This window comes from Dunckerocampus dactyliophorus, chromosome 16 (genome assembly GCF_027744805.1).
Source record: "Dunckerocampus dactyliophorus isolate RoL2022-P2 chromosome 16, RoL_Ddac_1.1, whole genome shotgun sequence".
NCBI classification, from domain to species: Eukaryota; Metazoa; Chordata; class Actinopteri; order Syngnathiformes; family Syngnathidae; genus Dunckerocampus; species Dunckerocampus dactyliophorus.
This window is the reverse complement of record NC_072834.1, coordinates 4,939,912-4,964,051: the sequence shown is the minus strand read 5'-3', so window position 1 is coordinate 4,964,051 and position 24,140 is coordinate 4,939,912. Positions and strand designations below refer to the sequence as shown.

General features: G+C 41.7%; 1 long non-coding RNA gene across 1 annotated transcript; it reads right to left on the bottom strand.

Moving 5' to 3' along the window:
* Positions 1-8,344: 8,344 nt before the first annotated feature.
* LOC129169479 (uncharacterized) lies at positions 8,345-23,495 on the bottom strand. The gene is made up of 5 exons (XR_008566437.1): positions 23,351-23,495; positions 19,625-19,668; positions 19,199-19,308; positions 16,293-16,403; positions 8,345-9,584 (listed from the first exon to the last, which is right to left on the bottom strand). It is a non-coding gene; the product is annotated as an uncharacterized LOC129169479 (long non-coding RNA).
* Positions 23,496-24,140: the final 645 nt, after the last annotated feature.

Sequence of the window (24,140 nt, the reverse complement as noted above, 5' to 3'; positions counted from 1 at the left end):
CTATTGTGTGAGGATATACTGTTTTCATAACATTCATCGATAGAAATAGCCTTTTTTTGCTCTTATTCTTCATTAAAGTTGCTAGCAAACATTAGTATTTTAGCTACATGGCTAGGTTTTTGAAGTTGTAGCTACTGTACTGTATTACCACATTAACCATACTAGCATGCTAGATGTTAGTATTACAATACAATTACAATACAATACAATACAATTAGCATGTAAGAATTTTCTTTCTTGAACCAAGATGGCCGCCAATCAGCGACAGTTTCAGTAAAGAAAAGTCTGTGTAAAGTAGAAAAAAAAAGCCTGGTGTGAGCTGTGGGAGTTATATCACATACCCCACATCTATATCGCTTAACTTTTCAGTTGAAGAGTTCCACACATGCAGGCTAACAGCTTCCAAGGAGGGTTAAAAAAAACGCAAAGATGTCCCTTCAACCATGTGTCAACCATAGGTTTGGTATGTTACAATCCACTGTACATTGCTCTATGATGCTAGGTTAGCATGTTAGCATTGCTCGCATGCCAAATTTACCATATAAGCATTTTTTGCTATTTCAATGGGTAGACACATATAAACACTTACCACTATCATGCTAGCTGTTAGCATGCTAACATTGGCATGCTAGCACTGCTAGCATGTTACGGGAGCATGTTAATTTGGAGCATATTGCATACAGTTCCTTTAATACTGAAATTAGGGTAGTGAGTTGCAGGTGTTAAATTAAAGGCCTTTCTTTTTTCTTCTTGGTTCATTTTTTGCTTCCAAGTTTTTCCTTATCTCTTCCCTCCACCCTGTTTCTTTGCTAAAAAAAAAAAAAAAAAAAAAAAAAAGCTAAAAAAAACCACCAGCAAACAAAATTTGGACATAGAGACATCCTTCATTTATTGCGGTTAATTGGTTACGGACATGTTTAATAATGAATTGTAAGCCTATCAACACGAATGTCGGTATTTGTCAACATGGCTGCTACTTCATCTGATCTTTCTTACTTTCTTCTCCCTCCTCCTTCTTCTTCCTGGCTTCCCCAGGTGTCCTCTGCTGTGGCCTTTGCTGTCTTTTGTCCACTAAGTACCACTTTACAATATTGATGAGGCCTGGGGGTCCAAACAGCAGCGGGACACACAGTCTTAGGGGGCCCCTTACATAGTTAGCATGTTCGCTAAAGAGTTTATCCTTGTCAGGGGTGTCAAGTTCAGGAGTACAAGTTGCGTTTGTTTTGAAGTAGGCTTCCTGAAAACCAATTATACCTCCATTTGTTCTCCAAAAGAGGCTTTTAACACATGAACTTTGACCCTTGCCTTTCCTGTGTGACTCCACTAGGCGGTGTGTTTTCTTCCCCCCGCTTGTGGTTCAAAGTTTTGGCTCAGGTGTTCCAGATGAAACGAGAAGAGACACTTTTTTATGACAGATGAAGTGTGAAATTGAAATGTTCCCAGTCTGGCTTTGACCTTGTCTCCGTGTGGCACCGCTCTCAGCTAGCTAGCGTTGCTCTGCCAGGAATTAAATATAAATTTCTGAATATCCAAATAGCACATGCGGACGACATCCGTGCTATGAAGCTATGAAAAGGGCATGTGGAGGGGGCGGGGTAAGGAAGGTGGAAGTGAGACGGGCTGTTTTGCTGCCATGTTATAAATAAACGCTTGCCTGAGGCAAAAGGACAGTTTCCTTCCATCCTGAAGAGCTATGCTCCATTTTCCCTCTGACACATAATATTACGACTTTATTCTCGTAAATTCACGACTTTATTCTTGTAAATTCACAACTTTATTCTCAAAATCTCTGATTATTATAATTTTTTTATGTGGCCCTAATACTCTGTCATACAGTTTGGACTGTCGTACATTTAAATTTATGACTTGTTTTCTCGTAAATTTCCGATTTTATTCTCGAAATAGCGTGTTAACATTTTCGACGGTCTTAGACCTTTGAATTTGGCCTTTCTACGTGTACTAACGTGATCTAACGTGTACTATATCCTTTTCGTGTCTGTTTTCTTTATGCTAGCATACTAGACATTAACATACCAACCGTTGAATGGCAGCATTTAATCTACCTCTTTAGCCGTTAAGCATATATTTACAACATAATGCAAGTTATTAGCAAACGAGTCTGGTGTACACTTTTCCTTAAAGTAGCATACAGCATGCTAACTGTTAGCACTAACTGTCTTATTGACATTTGTTAGGCAGTTAAAGATGAAATAGTGGCTGTCACAACCTCATTTAGCATTTTGACACAGTCCAAGCTGGCATATCAACTGTTGGCATTTTTTCATCAAAACTTCTGCTTGAATTTCTTTTAATGTCGCTACTCCAACAAGTTTTTCCTGCTGGAATGACAACCGCTTGCCTCCTTCATGAAGTATTTAGGACAAGAGTGCAGCCTGTGAGGTCACATGGTGACGACATCTAGAGTGGATGAGGTTATCAGAGTGCAGTGTCAGCATCTATTACCGTTCATCCGCATGCATGAGTAACGTTTTTTTTTTTAACTACTACTATAGGCGTGAAATGTGTTCCCATGGTACTTGAGTAAAATAAAGTTAAGCATACACCAATGAGAGCAAAATCACAGACATATGAAAATAGTTGACGTCTTCCTGATGAATATTCATTTGGGTCCCTGCCCTGACCCAGACAAGCACCAGCTCAGTTAGGACTCTCAGAGCGGGCATTTGCCGGGTTTTTACTCACCAAAATAAACGTAAATTTATCATGGCCGCTACCACCTCCCCAGCAGGCGCCTCTAATCGCATGCTTGGGGGAGTTCCTTCAGACGGATGGGAAATGTATCAAATATTTACTGTCGGGTGCTAGCTAGCAGTGACACACACACTGCATGAATTTAACATGGCCGCCGTCGAGACAAAAGGCAGGGGGCCCGCCAGGAGCCACAGCTTCCTGGAGTGCACACGGACTGAGCCGGGCCGGGCCGGGCCTGGCTTTAAAAGAGACGAATGGGTGGTGTGTGATCTGGGCCGGGCCTCAAGGCTGCGCCGGTGAGTCGCATGCGAGCTTGTGGTGTCTCCTGGCACGCATGCTTTTATTTCCTGTGTGTGCGCCCTGAGCTTGCATGTGTGTGTGTGTGTGTGTTTTGCCTTAAATTACAGGCGCTGTTTGTTGAGTGGTCCAGTGGAGCGCACAGTGACAGATGATGTAAATTATTAATTGCTTTCCTGTAGCTGAGTGTGGTGGGCCTTGTCCTCCTTCTCTCTATTCCGTCTTTCTCCCTCGCTTACCCTCTTTGTCTCGCTCCTTACCCCTTCTTGTTTTTTGTTTCAGTGCCCACCATCATCCTTATTTGTTTGGTAAAGTCTTTACGGTCCCCGAACTCAAGATATTCTGCTCAACAAGACCACGTAGTACGATTCGGTACACATTTGTTTTGGTTTCTTGCTCTCAAAAAACTTGTACCATCCCAATTTTCAGTACCCCTTTGTTGATGGTAAAAGTAGTACGGTATGGTTCGCACTTGTAGGAAGGACCTGCAGGAGCTACCGTCTATTGATTGGTCAACCAAAGGACTGTCTCTTTTGCATTGTCATAGAATTTAGAGCGTCTTTCACACAAAGATCCTGCAAAACTTTAAACTTCAAATTTGTGTTATCATTGTACAGTGTACAATGAAACTTCTGGATCGGAGTCTTCGCGTTTGTGCATCTCACACGGAAGCCAGCAGATATTTGAAGACGACGTACATGACGTATGGTGATAAGTATGCGACACTTGTCCGTGGTTTCAGCACAACAGGACAGTACACCGGCGTTGCTTTCAAACAGGCCGGGGTTCCATCTCTATTACGGATATGATGCTACCTCAGAAATTTGCGTGTTGAGTTTGTCCCACCAGTCCCGCATACACATACCAGTGGAATGTCCTGCTTTGCTGGTTTCTGTGCAAAAGGCTGTCTCCGATCTGTGAGTGAAGGACGAATAACAGTCTAATAAGTCCATACTGTTATGCAATATCCATCTTTGTTGGGTTCTATGTGAAAGACACGGGCTTAAAATGCCACGTCTACTGCAATTTCGTGAGCTCTTCGTGTGAAAGTGGCGTAAAACTTTGATAGTTGAATGAATTCTGGGTTTACTTTTCAGGTATCTCTCTTATTGTGAGACTACAGTTACTGCAGTATCCTGCTTTACTGGGTTCTGTGCAAAAGGCACAGGTGACTAAATCCCTGGCCTACTGTCCTAGCGTCTCTGATGCGGCAATTTAGCAGGATCTCCGTGTGAAAGAGTTGTGAAAGTCTGACAGCATCACAGGATGACTCTGCAAAGTGGCATCATAAAAGTAAAAACAGAGACTCAACATCCAAGATTGGATACAAAGAACTGGACCATCCTCAGTCCACGATCACGGGAGATGTCCGAGGCGAGACACGGATAACTGAAATATTCATGACATTTTTGCGGTGAGGTAATTTATTATTTTCTCGGTGCTGCATACCGTCGGCAGGTATGTTGTCACCTCCCCCTCCAATCATACACATGACCATGCAGCGTTTCAGAGGGGACGGTAAGTGGGTGCGTGCGAGCGTGCGGGGGCCATTTGCAGCTGGGGAAAAATGGACATGCCGGGGCACTCAAGAGGGTGACTCCCGCTTTTCCGTGTGCACCGAGCGTAATCGGCTCTGAGCTGGCAGCTGAGGCCCGGAGAAGTGTTGTGTTTTTCATGCACAGACGGATGACATCTAGCACGGCTAAACAACCCCCTAGCCTCACCAATAGTGCAAAAACTTTGGATGGAGACTGAACCAGATGGAACCTCCGCAAGAGTTCAACTCAAGTGTGACTCTTTGGGGTGATCAAGTTGAAGCCTGTATATAGCAGTGTTTCCCATACAGTCATTTATTTGTGGTGTCTTGTAAACTTAAACTGTAGAATTATTTAATTACAACAAACACCAGGTGGTCGGTTAAATAATTCTAGGGTTTAAGTTGACCACCTGGTTATAATTCATATTCATCGAACACATAATTTTATCATGATTATTAAATAAAATGATAACGTATTCAAGTGCAGAGTTGATCTTTTAGTCAGAATGCAATACACTCGTGCCTAACGGTGTTTATGATAAATGACAAATGATATCCATCAGTGTCAGGTGAAACAGCAACACTTTTTATTTAAGTCAAATGTTTTAAGTCAATAACGGTGTGCTGCTTTCATGCAGCGATGGCTAAATCTTTACAGGCTTCCATTGGATGTTTATTTCTAACATATGATTTCACCTCACCACTTAAAATATGCGTTAGTCACCTTTTTGCCATGTCTCCAAAAAGTGCAGACAGCAACTACAAAAGGTGGCGTGGCGGTGCGCGCATTCTCACATCAAGTCGTGTTTTTATAGGTACCATACTTTGCAAGGAAAACGGCGTACGCAACCCTTTGGGCCCCAAACAACAAACCCTTTGGGCCCCAAAGGGTTGCGTACACGCAAGCTTTATAAGTAAGGCCCCAGGTCTGCCAGAGAAATAAGCAGGACTCAGTGTTGGCAACTTTGTCGTACACAGAACCCTCTAGAAAGTCTTTTTTAAAAAAGTGACACGAGCCTATTAGACATGAAAGCAACTATCGCTCTTTTCAAAGAGCGGCAGGTGCAGCTGTGGGCCTCTTCGCCATCGAAAAACACTCACAAGCGGCTAAGTCTTGCTGGTGACATTAAAAACACCTGACAAAAAGAAGCGACAGAAGAAAGTCCGTTTGTTTTGCGTTTTATGTTTTTGACTCACTGTTTTCCCCTCTCTCCGACTACGTTGCAATTACATGCAAATGCATCCAATTATGCAAATTTGATGATTCCACCTCAGGATTTCCTCTTTGCAACAAACGTATCATTAGAACATCAGAACCATTTGAAGGTGTTTGTCACTTACATGTCAACAAAAAGGTCCAATCTAGGCCAAATATAGTGAAGAGCTGACAATGAACCAGTAGGTGAAAGCAACACATGCTATCATACGTATTTGAGCGCACACACACACACACACACACACACACAGAAAAGAATGTAGAGAATAGAGACAGAGTGTCCATCGATTCCTGGATGAACATCGATCACATGCACAATTAATTGTTCTTTCAGGCGTAGCGATCATCATCCAACTTGAGGCGGACGATCAATACTGAGGGACGAGGAGGCCAGAACCTTTGTTGAGACATGCTAACAGTACATTGTGTGTCTATATTTTTGTAACCATGGAAGATGTGCACTCACGGTCAGTGGGAAATATCGTTATATCACCTCACCTTATTAACGGTAAACAGAACTTTTCAGTCTGTTCATTGTTTTTGTGCATGCGTGTCGTGATCCCGCACTGTGTCGTATCGATCGGTTAGCGCTGTGTTGTCTCCCCGTATTCCAGCTAAATGGAAAATTAAAGCTAGCTGTCACACAATTCTGCACTGCAACGGCATCAATAATTCAGCCTCATCCTCCTCCACACACAAACACACACACACACACACACGCACACACACACACACACACACACATACACACACAAACGCAGGCACACACTTCATAGAGATGAAGAAGAAAAAAAAAAGTTTGATAATAACACACAGAGACAAATAAAGAAAATAGTCTCAGTGACATATTTACAAATATCTCATTTCCCCCGTGAATAAATGGACGAAACGTAAAAAATATAATCACCTAACGCCTATAGCGGGTTTGACTCCAGCAAGTAGACAGGCCTGCAATGATCAACAAATAACTTTGGATGAATTTGTTTTTATTAGTGCAACAGCGTGGAAGTAAAGCCAATGTTTCCTTTTTTACATGCTTGGCTGAACATTAGCACCTTATCTGAGACAATTTCATTTAGTCCAGTAGTGGACATTCAAGCGGTCAGTTTTTTTCTTTAAAAACTACTTTATTTTTGGAACATGGTGACTTTATACTCGTGAGGTTAGGACTTCATTCTCATCACGTCATATTTTTTACCAACAAAATACAATTTCCATCTTGATAAAGACTTTTTTTCCTCAAAGAAATACTCGCGATAAGTGAATTTCCGTGAGGTAGGATTCCAAATTAATAAATTTAATATTATTACAAAACCTGTTTAGGACTTTCTAAATACAATTTTTACCATTATTACAGCCCTGGAAACAGGACAAGCCACGTTCAGAGGAGTGAATACACGTGAGTCACTTAACTTCTTGTGTCCAATCTCGTAAGTTGATCATCAAAATTCGCCAGCCAACCGCAGGGCACATACAGACAAACAAGCATTCACACTCACATTCATACCTATGGACAAGTTAGGGTTGCCAATTAACCTAACATGCATGTTTTGGAATGTGGGAGGAAACCGGAGCACCCGGAGAACATGCAAACTCCACACAGAGATGCCCAACGGAGATTCCCGATCTCCTGACTGTGTACCAACATGCTAACCACTCAGCCACCGTGCGGGCAATGGCTACTATATGACTGCTCATTTTTCATGCGTTTTTTTTTATGAGTAACTATACATCATAATGTACATTTTTCAAAAATAACAATTTATGCTGACTTTATTTCTATTTCATGTCCTTTAAACAACGAAATGCTCCATCTCTAAACCCCCTGAAGTTTGCCCCCCACCCTCAGTGCCCCTCTGTCAGGCTTCCAGATTCGGAGGCGAAACGCCATCTGATCAATAATGGATGTTGCTGTCTCCTACACTGCTGCTGAAGGGCCTCGGTACATTAGGTAATGCAGGGGCTACATTTAACTTGATGGGCTTGTTAATGCGTCCCGCTGGGGGTACGCGCCCGCCCCTCTCGAAGACTGTCCCTTTGTGCAACACACACACACATACGCACACACTCACGCACATGCAACAACAGGAAGTGAAGGCAGCAAGTGCTGATGGATGATGACACCTATGGATGGCACACAGTGGCTCAAACGTGGGCGATAAGCGGGGTGAAAGGTCACTTGGAAGGCATGCTGCACAGTCATTCCAATTTAATTCCATACTAAATGTGTCTGTAAAAACAGTTGTTTTTTCATAAATTGTCTCCGTGAAGACAACATTTTTCAGAAAATACAGCTTTAATCTTGTGAGATTGCACTTTATTTTCATAACGCTACAGCTTTATTCTCATTGTGTATCCACTTATCTTTCTTTTCAGCGTGGCCCTAACATTCCTTTGTATTTTATGAGGTATTTCCATGAAATAACAATGATCCCAAGCTGATTACAGCAGGAGACCAACAGGATGATCTAGATGATTAGGATTCTTCCTTTAAAAACAGTGAAGATCTTCATTAGAGCAGCTTGACTACACGTCCATTAACAAGATCTCCTTGTGCCCCAGGGCGCCCCTTCTTCTGCCAAGGGGCTGTTGCGTCTAAATGTCAGAAACATCAGCCAATGGAAATGTATTGGCCTGTTTTCATTGCATCTTCATCGCCAGTAATGTTGCACCAAAAACTCCCCGGGATTTGCATTAATGCATAAAAGAGATATTCCCTAAAAACATATGTAAAGGTGATGCAATATGCATGCGCTTGTTAGGATGCATCATGTCTGCGAGGGCTGTGCAGAAAATACGATGTTAGGATAAACCGATTGCTTATGTTTGATCAGTACGCATTTGAAATGGACAAAGTGAAGTGAGAGAGCACTCGTTGCAATTTGTCAGAGCCTCTCATCACTGGCAGACAAGTCAAGAAGAAGGATTTTGGTGGGCAGTTTGTCATCTTACATTTGCTTTTACTTTCATCTTCATATCACACAAAGCAGAGCGATGACCTGATGGGAACAAACTGGTTTACTTTTTACTGTTGCACGATTGTTTCCTATTGCTTCCTATTGCAGTACAGCGTTTCACATACATTCATTTACTTGTGGTGGACCGACACAAATACATTTGGTGCCAAATTGTAGTATTTTTTTCACTATCAATCATTTGTTTACATGCGCTAAGACTTGAAATGAAAAATGCACTAAAATTAAATTAAATTAAATAATTACTTCTATTATGACAATAATAGAAGTGAGAATAAGCGGCATAGAAAACGGATAGATGGAATTACGTTATTTATTTATTTATATACGTTTACTCATCATGTATGTAAAGAAATAATAATTAGCAGTATTGATATACATTTTATTTTAGTGACCCTTTAAATGTGTAGGTTGTGGACCAGCCAGGTCACCCCTTGTGTTTTCGCGATGGCATCGGTGCTAATATCACTAATTATAACATATGTTGAGTCAGTCTACAAGCTTGGTTTCCTTCATAATTAATAAAAGTGAATTATGGCAGGATACCTGGATTTTAAAAAATCATATAATGAAATGCAAAACCTCATCATGTGCAGCACCTCTTCATCCTGCTCCTCACCTCCTTGTCACTTGTCACTCTTCTCTATTCCAGAAGCCCCCGGCTGGCCCCTCTGAGCCCGGCGTTGCCCCCGAGATGAAACCCCTGATTGGTCCTCTGTGGGAATTTTAAAGGGCCATCAATTAGGCACCCGTGGAAGTGGGCCTGTTCCTGTTCCCCACTCTGCATGCGGGGCCTCGACTGAGGGGGGGGGGTCCTGATCCCACGCTTGCCGGACTCACCTTGTCGCTTCATATGCAAAAGAGAGGCAGAGGAGAAGAGAGACAATGAGGGAGGAGAACGAGAAGAAATGAGGACAAGGTGGACTTGCCGAATACATCTGCATGTGTGAGACGACGCGAGGAAACCAAAGCTGTGACACAGTGGCCCTGCAGAAGTACACCTATCATGTCCATATATGTAATATAGGCACCATTTTTTCACATTGGAAACAATTTAAAGTCAACTCTTATTAACCATGCCTTGTAACTTCTCAAGTGTCACACACTGCATTATAAAAACAAAGCAAAACTACACTGAATTACAATTTATGTAATGTAAATATAGAAGGGATGTTTACAGTGTCTACGTAAACAGGGTGTTGTTAATAAATGACTATGGCAACATTTTGTACACATCTTTAGGGGACTGACAAGCACACGTGTATAAAATATGATTGATTGAAAAACATGGCCGGCATCAAGCAAACCTTCTTTGCAGGAGCAGGGACTTAGCGACAAATTGCCCAAAAGACCATTTGTGTAATGATTCTAAAACTTTGACCATAACTGTATAATATGTATGCTAGCACGTCTTACAAAGCATTTTGACCACAACCCATCAGGGGCACCAAAAATGTCATTTATGTTCCAACAACACACCTGAACGTCCCTATTTTTGCCCCTCCCTCTTGTGTTTTTAGACTTCCATCTCCATCTTTCACTCCGGCTACATTCTCTAACCCGACTCCCTCCTCCCATCGCTCTATTGCTCTTTCACCCTCTCCACACTTGTCGTCTCGATTATGCAGATGAGTGTTTGCGGCAGGGCCCTAAAAAGCAGATTAGGGCCAGGGAGCCTCTTGATTGTGACATGGCTATTCCACAGAGGCCAGCAGGGAGGGGTTTGAGAGGTGTGTGCATTAGCATCATCACCCATTTGGACCCCGCCCCTTTGTGTATTTTTTTTCTACCTACCTGCAAAAGCGCAAGATGGCAAGCCACTTAGTGCTCAAGCCCATATGTGGCTGTCTGTCTCCATGTGCGTTAAGAGACCTGGGGGGGGGACGTTGGACACTGTACCAGACGAGAGTGGTGGCACTCCCGCCTGTTATGACACACACACACACACACACACACACACACACACACACACACACACACACATATACATATATATATATATATATATATATATATATATATATATATATACATATATATATATATATATATATATATATATATATATAGTATATGCACAATCCACTGCTTGCAACATTAAATAGAAGCCACTTAAAGCAGACTTAACATACAGACAGTGGGTTCAACCAGGCTGCTACTAATATTAGGTCAAGTTTAATTCATGTGCCCACAACAGATCAAATATTATGAAGTTTGACATTTGTACTATGATGTGAATACAGTAAATCCATTCACACGTGAAGGAGCAATGATATATGATATACAGTTCATATGCAAGGCACAGGAAATTGGTAGATATAAGTAGAGTAAACCAAGTTGAGGTTACTTGAGATTGCTTTGTTTCTTTTACTAATGAATGTTATGATATGAAAATAGAATGTCTCAAAGCTCATAATAAATTATAATGGTTAATATAGTCAAAATATATTATAAATAAATTAATTATATTTTTGTTCATACTTAGTTTATTTTAAACAGAAATATAAAACGTTCATACAGTTTGAAATACATGTATAATATGTTAAATAGCCAAATTAATATGACATTTAACAATCAACACAAACTCTGTTCATGTTACTGGAAAAGAAGTCCACTTATTAACGTAACTACTGTAATAAGTTTTCATAAGAATGTCGTGCAATTTCCTACAAGTCTTGAGCGAGAGCTCGTCTAGTCCAACGGAAAACAAAGTATCTCCAAATATCTATACTGTATATTTTTTTTCTGTTTTGCAAAACGCACCATAAAACAAGTATCTCCAAAAATTGTTATTATTTTTTGTGGGGTGAGGTGGTTCTGTTTTGTCAAAGAAGAAAAAAACTTTCAAAATTTGGACATACATGTTTCCATTATATTGATGTAGCTGTACCAAATAAATTAGCAGCAGTGTGTCTATAATTATAACAATTAACAATCAGTCACATTTTACTCATCAAATCCAACGTGATAGGAAGCAGTTGGTACTAAACCACTATTTTTCGATTCAGGTCTACAGTATTTATTTTCTAGCAATACAACACAAAGCACAGAACAAACGTGACCACTGCCAATACCTGTAACATCCATGCAATATCACCAACAGATAAATAAACGTCTGTCTTTTAAACGCTTCAACAAACAGACTCATATCTGAGTGTCTGTCCAAGGGACCATCTGGGATGAAGTGTGTTTTCCATCCCCTGTCGCTGGTGTTTTTCAATCTCCCCATGCCAGCGTCATCTCTCTGGCCTACTTTCAAGCATCGCCACTCTCTCCACTTGACAGCATGTTTAAAGAAAATGAATATTTCAGCTGGCAAAGAAACCAAAGATTCCATCAGATGGGTTTGTCTGAGTAGAGAGACAGGGGATGCAAGCCGGGCTTGGCGAAATGTACGAAAAGTATTTTGTATCAGTGAATCACGTCTGAAACATAATGATATATTATCACGGATAGCCACAAGGGAGGAGAAGCAACAATTTTATACCTTTGACTAAAAACTGTTCAACCTATATTTCGATTATATTTGTTGAGGAGCTTCGATATGACTTGAGGACAACTTTATTAACTTTTGCTCAAGATCAAGAATCTGTATACTAATATTTTACAACAATTCAAACAATAGCCAGTCTCCATGCAGTGTGAAAGGTAATGTAATCTAATGTCATGTCTCATAGCATTACTGATGCCAAGTGACAATACATATAACTTGTCTTTCAATATTTTTTGACTAATAATAGGGCATAGTCAAGCATTAAACAGTGGTTATTTAATAAAAAAAATTTTTGAAACACCACGATATAGCGAGGGAGTGATATTCGAACCACGATACAGTGAGGGACGACTGTACTGCTTTTTAATATTACACTGTTACACTTGACTTCAGACTCATAGCCTTATTCCCACAGCTGTAAGGACAAAATAATCTGGGTAGGCAGTGCCTTGTAAAAGGGCCAGCCCTAACAGAATCCTCATCGCTTTTTTTGAACAAAAACTCAAAATGTGTACCTACAAAGACTTTCGGTATGCATTTAGGACAAATTGATTGACTTTTGATCTGACCATTTTTGTAACATCCATCCTCTATGTCGCTTATCCTCACTAGGGTTGCGGGGGTATGCTGCAGCCTATCCCAGACGACTTTGAGCGAGAGGTGGGGTACACCCTAATCGCAGGGTATTTTTGTAATATGGAATCACAAATTTTAAAATGTATGTCAACGAAATTTGTTTTTATTATGACCGAAGGGAAAACCGATGAGCTGTTCTGGTTGTGTGTGCATGTAAACAGCTAACTCTTACAACACATCTCCAGATATGGGGAAATGTCTATATGTGGCATCGCTATGAGTCCTACTGAGTGCCCCCTTCTAGTTTGACAAGTGTCTAATTCTCCCAACGAGGCTGTTTCAGTCCCTATGTCCTTCAGGTAGTTGATAATGTGTTAATGAAGGGTAAGGTGTACAGGAGTGTGGTTAGCCTGACCCTAATTAAACCCTATTAACCCCTCGCCATCTCCACAACTTGCGTCTCTTTGCAGGTTTTTCCCTCCATTAGCAGGTTACATCAAACCTATGTCAGCGTTGCGATGTGCCAGGAATAACAATGTCTATATCTATATCTACATGGTATTCTTATTTAATTAACTGGTGTCGAGGTGAAGAGGCAAGGAGGAGAATCTTAAATTCTGAGTGAAAAAGAAAAAAATAGGTATATAAGTGATGTGGGTCGAGCAGGGTCGTAGTCCCTGCTAATTTGCTGACACAGGGGCGTCAGGTTGGGATGGCTTCCTCATAAGATTGTTTCTTGAAGGAGCTGCGGGGAGGGGACAAAAGTAACCCTGCCCCGCGATTCCTGTAGCCAATTAGTTGGTATCAATAATTGAGAAGCATTGTCTGTGCAAAGGGGGCACGGCAGAAGATTGAGTTTCCCCCCTCCAACAAGTCGGGATTGTTATGACAAGCAGAGCCTACATAATGATATTAGTGATTAATAATTCACCTGGCCTGGCCTGCGTCGCTGCAGGTGACGGGTGGTGAGGCCACTCTCGGGCGGGCCGCCAGCCATCAGCCCAGCCAATTATCACAGGTCAAGAACTGAAATTGGAAAGTGTTCTGGGTATTGATTAGAAGGTTGCACATCTTGGGTGTATTATTTCAGCAGTTATGTACAGTGCCTCATCAAGACCCCCCCTGCACAGGAACATCTGCATGTCTTTAAGAAGAAGCAACCTGTCATTTAAAGACGAGGGGCCTGTTGCACAAAAACAGGATAAGCGATTAAGCCGGGATATTTTGGTTATCCTGGCTCAACTTACCCATGATCTGGTTTCACAAAAGTGGCATAGTGGAAAGTGGGATGTGTTGTGACATAAGTTACCATGGAGATTTATTCTGTGGAGTTAGGCTGTCCAGGATCTATTTAAACTCATCCCTCATCTCAATCAGCAGTCACCATAAATGGAAACCGATAATTAAACCACTGCCGACTGCACATTGTTAGCACATTCATCTGCACCCACTGTCATGAGTCCACCATTTGTGATCATTCATTTCAAACATTGTAGATAAATGATTTTAGATGATCCCTGAGTTCATGATCTCCCTCTGGTCTGCCGAGACACCATGGCCACTGGCCAGTGACCTGCTCTGCTGGAAGAAATGCATTATGGGGAAGAAGAAAAAATATTTTTTTTAACTCATATTGGTACTTGTCTTGTGTATTTCCTAGTTATACCTTTTGAGTGTTAAGGTGCCGTGTGATGATTTTAGCGTTATTGGTAAGATGACACAGTGAGTCTGACTCTTATATTGAGTAATGACTTCCTGTGATTTCTCATGGGTTGACAAGGTCATCGTGAGTTCCCTTATAGCTCGTGATTGGCTCCTGCCAAAGAAAAGAGCTACTGTTTCCTCACTGACTCGCAAGCGGCACAGTATTTAAACGATTAGTAGTAGTTCTGAAGTATAGGAGATGTCATGAGATTAGAACATGGCCATAAATTAGCCGCACCGCTATATAAACCCCAGGGTTCAAAGTTTAAGAAAAAAAAAAAGTAGCTAATACACCAGGAATTACAGTAAATAAAAACGGTTGTCCAACATGAATGATTATATTTCCTATGTATGGAAACTTATGGCTCATCAAAAAAGGACTCAGTAATGAGTAGCTGCGCCATTCTTGTTAATCACCTCAAAAATGGGTTTGGGCATGCTTAATGCCAGTGTTTCCAGGAGGCTAGTGAGAATGTTGCTCCAGCTGCGGAAGATGGCTTTACAGATGGCATCCGCTGTCTGGAAGTGACGTCCATTTTGCCATCCATCCCCAAATGTTCTCATTTGGGTTTATATTAGAGGAACACGCAGCATGGTCCTAAAGAGTGAGGTCATTCCACTGGAAGAAGGCCTTTGTCAGGTGGGCATTGTGAACTGCAGCATTGTCCTGTTGAAAAACCCAGTCATTGCCACACAGACGAGGGCCTACAGTCATGAGGGATGCCCCCAGCAACATTTCCATCTGCCATTTGACGCCCCTGCACAATCTGAAGCTCCATTGTTCCATTGAAGGAAAAAGCACCCCAGATCATGATGGCGCCCCTTCCACTGTGCCGTGTGGAAACCATCTCAGGTGGGATCTCCTTGTCATGCCAGTAACATTGGAAGCCTTCAGGACCATCAAGATTAAATTTGTTCTCATCAGAGAAAAGACCTTTCAATGCCCCATGTTTGGTGCTCTCATGCAAATTCAAAAATCCATTTTGTGGCGTTGAAGGAGACGAGGCCTTTGAAGACGTTTTTTTGTTCTTAAAACTCTTCTCTCACATATGCTGTCTGATGGTTATTGGACTGCACTCGGCACCATTAATAACCTTCATTTGGGCCGTGTCATGACAGACAGCCAGATCCTCCGGTCGGTGACATTTCTTTGGGTCTATTACTTGACTTTTTTGTTCCATAACCCTCAGGATCTTTTAACAAGTTTCAAATGGCTGTCTACTGCATCCAACCTCAACAGCAGGGGTGCGCTGTGAGAGGCCTTGCTTATGCAGCTCAACAATCTGACCACATTCAAAGAGAGAAAGCCATCAAGAGATTATGAGTGAATAAGTGAAAGTGTGAATACCTGACAAAAATGACTTTTTTTTGGGGCTTCTAAAGGCTGTGGTCTTAAACTTTTGATCAGCTGATGAACAGCCTATTTCACTTTAATGCTTGTTTGCAATAAATTGCTTATTCATTTATTTTTTATCTTGCTCCCATTTCTTCTTTTTGCATTTTGAACGTCTACTTAGATCCTCCAGTGCAAAATGTCAATTTTTGCAATTTTTCAACTGATCTTGAAATTTTCATCAGTAGTGTACGCTATTATAAATTTCAGTAAGTAAACTAGTTGTGAATGTGTGTTTTTGTCTTGCAGAATGTAGGCTGCTTGCACATCAACAACATCTGGTGCTGTTGAAGGGGGCAGCACTAAAGATGCTGAGTGGCACAATGTGTGTATGTGTGTGGATGTGTGCGTGTGGAAGACAGATGTGTCAAGCAAACACACACACATACCTCATGTCTGTCTTGGTCTCTTGGTGTCCCAGCAGGCCTTGAGTGGACCTCGTGGTCTGCTGCTGGGTCTGGTCTTGAGAGCCCAGTAGAGCAGCTGCACCTCCAGGCCTCCTGTCACAGAAGCAGATGTTGGAGATTGACAAGGTCCCGCACCTCCCCAAGGTTCCTTTCTTTCCTTGTCTTGCCTTTCTTTGTTGTTTTTTGACAAAAGTATCTGAAAATATTAACATATGTATGCTGCAATACCTTTGCAAGTAACTATTAGCCTTATGAAGTCTCCTTAGCTACAAAGCTAGCAGTCAGCTAACATATATAGTAGGTAAGTTTGAATGCGCATGAGACCAAAAACACATGTTTATCTTGTTATTTTCACAATAAAAAATAAAACTGAAAGGCATATTCCCCCTGTTTGATGTGTGCAGGAATGTTGTAATCGCATCGGCTGGTGAAATGACGAGACGTCCCCTGGTGCCACCCTGCGCTACGGCGCATGTGTACTAGAAAAGCAGTTTCCAATTTTATAACAATCAAACTGTGTGTCCCTTTTTAAAGGAGAGTAGAATATTTACACAAAAATATCCAGTATTAGTGTATTTTGTCAATGTTAATTAATCGACGACGTTTACAATGCCAGAGATGGGAGACTGCAGCCATGTAGAGAGGTGCCGAAACCATTTCAAGTCTGGGCGGATGCAGAGGTGGGTGGTCAGTGCATAGAAGTGAGAGGAATACCATAGCTAATGTTGATAGGTTATAACATCTAAAATAAAAAGATTTGTATAAAATTCTATATTATGAGTTGTTGTTTGAGCTCCAAAGAGACAGAAAATATTTTTTTCTATTGTACCTGGCTAGCTACTGCTAGCTAACTAGTTAAATGGATAAGCAGGTACTTAAGTTCACCAACCGAGTCACACAAAATGACGAACCACGGACATTAGGCGGCGACAACATGCAGCGAGGCCATCGACTTCACAGGATTTTGTTGCAACATTAAAGACTTTTGCACTTCCTTATTCACTTTATGGCTAATCGGGAGCGGCATCTCGCCCCGAAAGCATAACACTTAATAATACATTGCGACATCAGAGCAGGGGAATTGTATTCTTCTGGAGAGGATGAGGATGAATAACTTCGACTGAGGCGGCACTCAGATCATCTGATTGACATTTTAACCCCCACCATCTTGAAACACTGAGGGGGTAATCAATAAATTAGCGACAGCTGCTGTCAGATCTGTGCGTTGTAATCGCCAGGCTGTGCATTATTTATCTGTGGCAAGTAGACAAACGGTGGCTGGATTAGTGAGCGAAAGTGCCACTGATTTTTTTGGATTGACATATCGCAATAAAACTGTTGTGCAAACTTTTAACTTGCATGGTAAATGAGTCATTTACTGCGCATTCATGGGAAATTATGTTTTAAAAGTAGAATCCATACCAAGGTTGGTTTCGTAGGATGGGTCTGACCGCATGGTCTGTGTCTGCCGTGATATTTTGGCCTTGCAAAGTGATGCAAAAAGAGCCTTAAAGAGCCCTCTGGGTATAAAGTATAAATAATGTAACCTGAAGAAAGACACGATATTCTCTCACCTCAACAAACTTGCATAACAATCATCCATCCCCCCTTTTTCTATGATCTCACATCACCCCTTTCTTAGTCCCTCCCCCTTTTTGCGCAACGTCATGTTTGCGCATATGTATTTGTTTTTATGTCGGAGGAAGCTATGCCAAGCCATTAAAAAAGAATAAGTGCTTATGACATATTCAAAGAGGGCATGTCTGGAGTATAAAGTCAAGGGGGGAAGCTATGATTCATTAATGGAGCCATGAATAGATAACTCACTGTTGTAAGATATCATATTCACTATTGAATTCACCGTGACTCCACTTCAAATAATCACCACTATGGTGTTTCTAACTGTGTGTAAAAGGATTTATGCTGTGTCTTTAAACAATTCATAAGCATACCGGGCTGTGTTACATTGATCTAGTATTTCGTGTTCACTTTAAATAATGAAGGCGCTATTAACAAATATGATACAAAGATTGAGATTCACTGACCAAATCGGGATAGTCCACAAAGTTTGAAGTGAAGTTAACTGAATGTATGCTCTTGAAGTGATATGATATTGGGGCGGAATGCTAAAGTGGTCATCACCCAACCTGAAGGTTGACCATGTCAAAGTACCCTTGGGCAAGATACTCAACCCCCAGTTGCTCCTGATGCTGCATCATCAGTAGGTGAATGAGGTAACTGTGTCAAAGCGCTTGGAGTGCCTTGAAGGAAGAAAAGTGCTGTACAAGTGAAAGCCCATATGCGTGTGTGTATATATGCACATACAAACTTATATACAACACATAGTGGTTATCTCACAAAGTACAAGAAGTGCAGCCATGAGCCTCGTAGCCTCATATGGTATAGTGCAGCGGTTCTCAGCTGTGACCAGAATTGTGGACATTTTTCAACTCAAATATCTTATATTTAATGAAAAGACAGTGCAGTTTGAATGAACATTTCAGGAACAATATGTTTTTATCTACAAACAAAAAGTCTGTAAAGGTTTTCGGTACGTGGTATAGATGAAGAGTTGAATATGAGCAACTGGACTTGGACCTGGATGAGAGGTGAAACATCTTCAAGAAAATCAAGCGAGTCCAGTTGCTTTATTCAACACTTTAGATAAACAAAAAGTCCAATTCAACATTTGTTCTGATGAACTATCAGTAGCTGACCATCAGTAGGATACATACATGCATATATGTAAGAAAACCTGGACTAAAAGACATTCTCTCTCCTGCTCAGTTACTTTGAGAGAGAAGTGGTCTGATCTGAAGGGCTTTACTAAGCTGGTAGGGTGCCACAAGTGCTGCTTTTTTAACATATTCACTTGAATTTGAACTCACTGTGTTTTGTCTGAGGTCCAAGTAGGCCAGTCATCGCCAGGAAACTGAAGTCCCATATGGTCTCGTGGTTAGAATTCCTAGTTTTTCCTCAGGTGGGCAGCGTTCAGCTCCTGGTATGGGAACAAGTTCTTTTAGGCCAGTAGTACATGAGTCCCTATAGATGGACAACTGCATATGGTCTACCGGTTACCATTCATGGCTTTCAACCAGGTAGCCACTGTTCAACTCCTCGGATGGGAGCACTTACTTTTAGGTCGGTACTACCTGATTCCCTTTGACTTCATTTTGTCATTGTTTATCTGAAGTCAACTAGAGTAGTCCTTCTTTCGTTCAAGACAAGGTTCAACTACAGGGATTGGAACAATTTTTGTCTAGGTCTGTACTACCTGATTCCTTTCTACTCAAACTGTTTATCTTTCATCTTACCTTCTTGCATATGTGGACAGTCCCATGTGGTCTAGTGGCTGGGACTACAACAGACACACAGACAGACCCATGAGACACACAGACAGACCCATGAGATACACCAAAACTATAGAAGGTATCTAAGGTTCGTCGTCTTCCGCTTGTCTTTACAAGATATTTATTTTGTGGAAAGGGTATTTATATATTTTTTGTAATGTGTTAACAATGTAAATTGGGTGACACATTATCTTACAAATTAAGACATCGATAAAAACAATGCTATTCCATTTCTTTTGTAAGTGTGTGTAAATCGCCAAAGTAGCGAGGTCTCGCCTAGGGCGCCATTTTGTGTAGGGCTGGCTCTGCCATTAGGTTTTTGACTTCGTTCCCTCGTAGTCCACTTCTCTGTTATACAGTCAGCAGCTGCATGTGGATTCTCTGCAGCAAGGCGGCCTGGTCTAATTGCTGCGTGGACTCTCTCCTCGCTAGGCCTGCTTCTTGTCTTGAGAAAAAAAAATGTTTGTAGCCGGCTGTTGGGCTTTTATCTATATTTTAAGCCACACACAAGGTGTAGAGTCGGCCTGGAGCTTGTTACAAGGGCCCACCGCTGCATAATTCATGAGAAGGAGCCGTTTGCTGCAGCGGGCTAAATAAAAGATCTGCCAGAGGTGGATTGCAGGACAGAGGAGCCCACTGTACTCTACCTGTTCTGCCACCTGTGTGGAAATGCAGCTTGGGATGTGTGGCCTCGGCAGGTCAATACCTGGTGTGAAGACGACACACACACTAGCCGCTAGGGTTTGCAGTTCCCCCTTGCACTGCGGTTGCGTGACGGAGGCTGACATGGCCCCTGGAGCTCCTGTTATGTCATAACGAATGCGGAGACAAGCCACCGAGGTACCAGGATGAGATGTCATCATGCTGTTTCTCCGTTCACATCTTTACCTCAGAAAGGAGCGTTATGTAAGACACTTTTTTACAATCTTGCTGTAGAGAAATGCACTCGGTCTACAGACTATGGTAGTTAATGTGCTTAATCACAAAATAAATCACAACTAGGAGGAACATTCTTAGCGTTTTATATCGTACATCTTACTTGTAGCAGCTGTAATTTAAACAGGACCACAAATAGGCTGATAATAGATTGTGGTTGATACTGCTTTCCAAGCTATTGCTGTGTTTCCCTGCAAAAACTACAGAAACCACACCACATTGACAGTATGGGTCATAACAAGAAACACCAACAATCAATGGAGCTGAACAGGGGTCAATTTAAATTCAAGAGGAGACTGAGGGTAGCAAGAGACTTGAGCACCAGTTAGAAAGAGACTCACTAACAAATGAAGGAGTCTTGTACATCAACTTTATCCGAGAGCAGGCTGAGGGCGGCGAGAAAATGGAACGAGACATGCTAGCGAACAATGGAGGAGAACGAGGGTCTCCAGTATTTAACTACATTTTATCCAAGAGGAGACTAAGGGCTGAAGCAAGAAAATGGACCAACAATACCGCAATGCACAGCAGCAGGGTATTGGGTATTGGTTGTTTGTTGCAACACTATTACAGTGACAATGTAAACATTAAATGATTGTAATACTGCAGGTTCTTAAAGCTGCTGTCTGTCATGGTTCGGTACTGCAATGGTTGTGCTAGTGTTCGAACGTACTATATCCCGCCCTCTTCCTGCTCAGCCATGACTGCTATTTGTCGATAACTTTGTGTACCCACACAATATAGACATGTGCCTGTGCATGAGCCGTGAGTGAGTGACAGCCATTAGTGCCACTCTCCCTTTTCTACTCCCAACAAACCTCATTATGAAGAACACAGACATCTGTTCTCTGAATCCACTACTGATAACATATATTGTACTACTTGGTGGTGGTGTTCTTGTATTTTTGGGGTGAAAAAAGGGTAACTTGGAGCCCGTTTAAGAATGTTCCTATTATTTTTTGTGACAATGAGAAAGTCATTTTTATAAAATAATAAAAATGAATACTCATTCTATATAAAAGCAATGTTGACTTTAATTAAGGAGCAATCTTTAGCAGCAATTAAAATCGATGGTAGAGAATCTCATGTAATGTGTAGAGATGTTGCAAAATGTCTTTACGTCAGGTTAGACTTTGTCGCTCGATCATAGTACCTTCTTCCATTGCCGTATGAATGGGAACTGTGGGAATAAGCGGGGAAGGAAGTGCGGCATGCACGTGCGTCGGAGTCGGCCTGGGACGAGGCCTGCCGTGGCGTATGCAGGTGGGGGGTGGGAGGTTGGAGCCTTTGGAGGTTGATCTCCCCCTAAAAGCTTCAGTTCAGGCTCAAATGATTGCCAGCGTGCGAGGAACAAGGGCTCCGCTCGGGGGCGAGCCACCCAGGAGAGGGCCGTCGCCTCGGGGTGATTTTCAGAAGAAAGAAGCATGTGGAGAGATGTAATAGTAGGTTGGAGAACAAGGAGGAAGGATCGGGTAAAGTTGATTTTGACTCCCTCTAGTTCATCTCTCCTGCCTCCCCTGCCCTCCAATCATCCTTTCATGCTTTACACCTCACTCCTCTACACGCGTGCCTCCTCTTCTTTTTTTCCATCTATCAATTCTCCCATGCCCAAGTCTTTTTTTTGGACAAGGCCATGTGGCGAGGTTAGTGTTAATATGGTAACAAAGCTCTTTAGGCAGACAGATCACTGGTGAAGGCTCCTCACCCACCTCCAGGCATCGTTTTCATTCAACCCCTCTATCTATGCATTAATGATTGAACAAGCTCTACAGGCCAGCCAAGTTTTATTGGTATGGAGCGCTTTTTCTACAGTTTTTGCGAAGCTTGAATCCCGTCTTACAGCTGTGGTTCCCAACCCCACTGGAGGGGTGGGCATACCTTATAGTGATCTATTGCTACTGTCATGTACCGATGTATAAAGCTAAGAAAAAGCAAATTATAAAAAGAATGCACTGTATAAAGCACACAAAATGAAGCTTGGAGCTTGTCTTCCAGAGAGAGGATGATAAAAGCGTGGTTTGATGTGCGTGACTGACAGGCCGCAGTCTTGTCCGGGTAGTGGTCAGCGCTGAAAATCCAGTTTTACACAAGCAAATGGATGGCAATGGCAACAATGTCTTCAAGGGCATTGTGGATTGTTCCTTTTAACTTTAATCCAAAATTACTGAACAACGAACTTCTGCACAAAAGGGATGTGACACATTTACATGCCTGGAGGCGACAAAACTGTATTTAAAAAATCTGGTGTCTTGCCTTGAGTTGAATTTTGCTTTCTTGTCGCCCCATTATCTTCTATCTTCTTATCTTATTAGCCTGGGGAAGTACTTTTTCAGGAGGATATTTTTTTCTGTAGAATCAATTGATGATATAAATAATAAAAGAAACCACATTATTTCCAAAACACGTTTTCATTCAGTTCGATGGAGTTATTCAGGTTATTTGGTTGGGGGTCAACAAGGGAGTATTTAAATCCCCGGTGTAACCTGTGCACCTGTAATGTCCACCATCGTCCACAAGTGGCGCACCTTTTGTTCAAAGACAAATGTGCAGAAGCGAGAAGACGAGTGCTGCTTATGTTGAGTTTGGCCTTTGTCATCAGGTAAACGTTTAAAATATTTTTCTGGTGAAACATACTTCTGATTTCTGCTTGTAGGTCACACATACGTAGCGTAATTACGGTTAAATGTTAGGGTATTCGTATGGCTAACTTGCTAGCGAAGATGCTAGTGCACAAAAATGCGGTAATAGACTCACCTTTTTCATGTGAGAGCGTTTATTGCGCTTTCTGGCAATATGCGAAAACTATTGTAGTAGTGTGCAGCCAAGCATGAACGTTGTAAAAGCCAGAATTAACCGTATATTAATGCTAACGTGTATTAGCGCTAATCGCTAACGCAAGTACTTCCGGGTTTGCATTTCCGGTTCAGACAGGTTGGTTTTGTGGCAAGAATTAAAACGTAGATGGGATTTTTGTAACCCTGCAATTAATTGGAGAGATCTAAATTAAGATGTTTACGTGTCCTTTTAATGTTTAATTGCAGAGACAGAAGAGGACACAGTTGCTAGACCTGTACAGCAGTGACTTTTCATCAAGGTTCGTATATACAGTATATATATATATATATATTGTTAACCATACTCCATTTTCCCATATTTTGCCCTCATTTCCCATTTATATCTCATACATTTCGAATATTTTAACATTCATCAAAAAAAAAAACCAAAAACCTCTCAGGTGCTGCAGGTGACAATGGTGACCGCATCCACGCTTGAGTGCAGCAATCAGCGAGGACAATGGTGCAGCGCATTGGCAGTGTGCAGTTGGATCTTTCTAACCCCCCTGCACCTTTACTTCCCTTATTTTCAAATGCACATATTGACAGGTAAACTAACACGTTTAAACCCTTAAACTAATGTAAAACGCTTGTCTCTCATTTCTTAAAACCGTGTGTCCAAGCCCCCCAAACTTTTACTCCAAAGATTCAACCAAGAACAGCATTCACTGACGCACTTAGCGCAGCAGAACCACACCCTCTTTCTTCCT